This window comes from Delphinus delphis, unplaced genomic scaffold, assembly GCF_949987515.2.
Source record: "Delphinus delphis unplaced genomic scaffold, mDelDel1.2 scaffold_78, whole genome shotgun sequence".
NCBI lineage: Eukaryota > Metazoa > Chordata > Mammalia > Artiodactyla > Delphinidae > Delphinus > Delphinus delphis.
The window spans coordinates 1168333-1173554 of record NW_027192699.1 but is presented as its reverse complement, the minus strand read 5'-3'; positions in this window follow the sequence as shown (position 1 = coordinate 1173554).

Sequence of the window (5222 nt, the reverse complement as noted above, 5' to 3'; positions counted from 1 at the left end):
AAGGAATTACTACTACTATTTATCTTTTGATAGTATGTGATTTTTAAATATGTGATCTCATTAGATTTTCCAAATACAAATAAACAAGATAATTATCAATTTTTTAAAAAAAGGCTGAAGAAAATGTAGTTTTATATACTTCAGAAAAAAGAAAATTGAGGGAGGATTTGATTATAGCGTTCAATAGGCCAAGAAATGTGAATAAAGAAAGAATTACTATAAAGGGGCCAGAAAAATAATTTAGGAGACAAGACTCTAGGAGACACTTTCTGATAAGCAGAGCAGTAACTCTTGCCCATTTCCTTTGTTTTTGGCCACGAATGGTTAAAGCCTCCTGTGAGAGGGCTATAAGGGGACGAGTGTCCACATCAAGTAGATAGCTTAGATCCTGATACCAGCTACTGGAAATTATCCAGGGCCCAGGAAAGAAGTACTGGTAAGCTGCAGTCGCCAGCACGGTGCTTGGTAGATGTAAATATTTGTGGGTCTGCTAAATTAACGGTAAGACTATAATTCATAATATCTTGCACACAAACTAGATGGGTAAGTTTTCAGCGGATGACTTTATTACCATTCCGAACTCAGTTAGATGGAACAGTACTCCTCAATGACTGAGAAATCAATCTTCCTCAATCTTCATGTATCACCATCTGCAAACATTGCTCTCTCACAGATTACCCGCCTTCAGCTATGGATGACACAGTGACATGCATTTCATTCTCCTCTTCCTGGACACACAGAACAATGACCTTTTCTAACCTCCCTTGGAGCCAGGCAGAGGTCAAGTTTTTGCATTCTTGTTGAAAGGGTATGGGTCTACCACTTTCAGGCCCAGCCAGGAGATATTATGCATGATTGCCCATGTTCCCTTCTGCTGTCGTTTAGGTAGTCATGCATTTAAGACAACACCTCAAGGTGGAGGGGGCATGGGTTCCTGATTCACTACTTGAAAGCAATCTGCTAAGAATGAACCACCTAATTCACACTGGTCTCTGACAAGAGAAATAAACATTTATTAAGTTAAGACACTTGGCTTTCAGGAGTGTTTGTTAGACTACCTAGCATCAACTACCTTGAGTAATTCATTGCTAAACTGGTACACTGGTAATAACCACAGACCAGTGATGAGTCTACTTAATTCCAATCCTCTCCATTTCTCATTGCTGATTTACTCTATACTCACCAGAAATTATTTTTCATAGGACTTCTTGATGACCATGTCAGTCTAGAATTATCCATAGTACCTCTATGTCTATCTCTTCCTCCAATTCAACTTCCCAGTAGGGGACCTGGCATTACCCCTCTGTGTAGATACAACCATGGAGGATCAGGTCCTAACGAGATCGTATCTAGAAGGGCCCTGTTCTGCAAGGTTTATGGTTTATTTTGCTATACCTTGGATTCACATGTTGGTTTAAAATAAAAAGTGACATGATTTTTGAAGGTTGAAGCTGAGTGGCTGAACCAAATTTCTATAATCAAGTTAACATATATTTTCCCCCTGAGTCTGTACTAGGTCATTTCTTAAAAATTATTTTTTCTATCCTATGAATCTATATGTTTACATAAGCATTAGCTGTTATTCCCAACGTCTATGTTATGGACGGAAAATAGGATTCTTCTCGTGTCCCAACTCAAATCAAACAGTAAAGCATTGTTTACATTATACAAGGTTTACATTGCACAGGACTGTTTATATTCTACAAGCATCCTGAGGTCATGTCTAGACCCAATGGGAAAAAATGTCATAATAGATTAGTAAGGACTGTAATGAAGATGGAAGGGGAAAGTGGTGGCATATGTGCTAGGCATTTATTTCCCCAACTGAGGTCATTTCCTTGTCATGTACAGTAAAAAATCACAATGTTACTGTAGTTGCTCATGTGCTGCAATCCACTGCCCACCCATCCACGCATCTAACATTTTTGAGGACTTAATCTGTGCCAAGGACTCTACTCTCTGCCTGAAAGGCAAGTGAAAAATACAACCCAGGTCTTTCCTGAAAGAGCACATAAAGGAAGACTGATCTCTGAATAATAGTAAGTGACACAAGATAATGGCTGAATGGGTGTTTTCTTTTATCGTGCACTTGCAGGATAGAAAGCAGAGAGAAAAATAGCTCCAAAGAGTTGGACAGTTATATTATCATTGATTTTCGAGTGACCACCAATTAAAGGGCATGCTTAGCAGCTAGAAATGAGGACCTCATTAGATGACTACAAGAGCCAGACACTTTCAAAACTTTCCCCTAAACTCTCAGTTCCATTTTCATTTCACGAAGAGACAGCTTGGGAAGTCGGAGGTCACGCTCTTGTATGTCCACAACAGGGATGATTTAAGGCACCGGTAAGCTCCTGCTGAGCTGCCACCTAAGGTCATAACGACTGTGAATCATGGCGGGATATAATGACTTGGGCAACATTCTTTCCTGCAAATACGTACAAGATGGATGGTGAATAGTATTGAAGTATAATATATGGTGCCGATCATGAATTTATATTCCCTCAGAAATGGAGGAGAAACAATTAGCAAAGGGCATTCTTGACTTCGTTGAGCAGCGATGCCTCTCTGACTCCCGAGACACTCATTTTCAGCAGTCGGGCCACAAGATGTGTCTTCAATTTCTGCCAAATCTAGTTCTAGCTAGATTTTGGGAACTAATGGGAACATGATCTTAATGGATGTCTCATGTTTCTCATGCAGTGTGGCTGTGGAAGTTTATGGGATGGAGTCAACAAAAAAGACAGGTCCTTTTTTACAGCATTCTTTATATCTGTTCAATCTTGTCACTACCATAGTGTCCTACTAAAAGGACGTTTCAGGGATTGTGTGAGGCCTGGTACAGTGTGTTTTTATAGTGAGAGTGGGTCAGCGGATGGAGAATCACATGAGAGAAAACGAGAGGATGAGGTGCTATTCCTGGCTCCGGCTTCACCTCAGAGAATGATCTTGGCAGAAGCACTTAACCTCACTTTGAATCTTTGAACCTCAGTTTTCTCATCTGTGAAATGAGGAAAGAACATCTGCCCCTTTGCTCCCTCTCTCAGGATTGTTGGAGGATTAAACAGATCAGGGCTATAACCTGAACTACGGTGAACCCATGAGGAAAAAAATTAGACATCGCTTAACTATATAATATTCTTTTTAATCATTACTAATTTCCAAAGGTGAAGAAAACCTTGTTAAAAAAATATGTAAGCTGATTGTTTTTCTGGAAACAAAATAAAGGCTCAACTAGCAACCCTGCATTAAAAAAGAGAACCTGAAATTCACATTCCAAATCTACTTCGAGACAGAAAGACCCCCCAAATTCCTTCCAGTTTCCTAAGATTTTTCCACTATAATTTTTTTTCATTATTGTCTTCTTCATAAAACGTTAGTTATATTTTGGGGTTTTGCTATTGCATAGTTTAGCATATATAAGGAAATCGTCTTTCCAATTCACAAATAAAAAAGGGAGTACAGGAGAGAAGAAGGAAGAGAGGGAAGGAGGAAGGAATAAACAGAGAACAAACCCACGTGGCTAAAAGAAACTGACCTGAGAAGACAAAACAATTCATAATTTAAAATACTATATAATACAAATGAAGTTAAAGATGTGTTTGCCCAGAAGAGGACTGACTGGAAGTAAACTGATATGATTTTCTGGATAACACTCTGTATTTCCCTGCTTTAGTGAAACAGTCAGTCATAGAAGAGCTCTATCTACAGGGAAATTATGAAAGAAATAATCTTCATTTCTCCATGATTCTTTAAAACCAAACTGGACTTTATTCCTTCTTATTTCTCTCTCAAACTCCACTCCTCGACATAGAAAATAGCATTCTGGAATGACTTAGAATTAGAGATCAGTCAATATTTCATGATTTTAAGGTTCTTCATTAGGAACAATGTGAATTCAGGCCCAATAATCCTAATCCTAGCTTTTTCTTTAGTTCTATAGTTCTATTAGGCCATGTTGTTAGAGCACTGTTTACACTTATTGCCAATAGTCTCTGGATTGGAGGTCAAACTGTTACTTACCTTCTTCAGCATACCCTTCAACGATTAAATGCCCCCAAGGACTTTTAAGAATCATTTTCATCTTGTAAATATTTTTTAATTGACATCTTAACTTTATAGTTGCTTCCCCTGTGAGGGAAAGAGACTAGGGTGATGGAGGGGTTTTGCTTCTTACTTTGTATTTTTTCAAGGACTTATTACTTTTTAAATTAAAATCAAGGAACCAGCACAAGAATGCTAGTAAGGTATAAGTGAGATGTAATGCTTGGTGTGCATAAGGGTTCAATAGGCCACTGTGAGAGTGCAGCCTGTTGAACAACCTCAGTGATAAGTGGGAACCACTTGTCCAAGACTATTTTATTTAAGATGCAATACTCATTTCTATCCCCTTCAATACATTTTAAGTACCCCAAGCTAGAATAATGGGGCTAGAGGTGCAAGAAGAATATTATACCAAACAGGGGCAATATAAAAAAAACATTACAATCAAATTTTCCTTGTTAAAAATATAAGTCAAAAGCCTAAATACAATATTATTCCACAGAGTTTTAACGTATATTAAAAACATTGTGATAGGATGTTTCAAAAATTATGGTACAATCCCCTTCTGACACCCTCATTCCTGAGTCACCACTTCAGCAGGACTGGGCTTTGGCATACTCAACCCACATGATGAGACAATAGCAAAAGAGCTTGATGGCTCAGTTGCCGAGGACTAGCCCACTAGGTTCTGAAGACAAGTGGACCAGGTGCTCCCACTGTCCATGCCAACCACCAAACCTGTGAGTGAGGCTGTCTCAGACCAGCTCTCACTCAGCTGATCCATCAGTTGACTAAAACTGCATGAAGGAGCCCAGATAAAACCAAAAGTAAAACACTACCCAGATGAATCCAGTCCCAAGTTGCCAAGTAATTGCTATTTTAAGCCACTAAGTTTTTTGTTGTTGTTGTTTTGTTTTTTATATCTTTATTGGAGTATAATTTCTTTACAATGGTGTGTTAGTTTCTGCTTTATAACAAAGTGAATCAGTTATACATATACATATGTTCCCATATCTCTTTCCTCTTGTGTCTCCCTCCCTCCCACCCGCCCTATCCCACCCCTCTAGGTGGTCACAAAGCACCAAGCTGATCTCCCTAAGCCACTAAGTTTTGAGGTGGTTTGTAATACAGCAGAAGCTAATCTATACTATAATACGATTTGGTCAAGTGGGTTTATC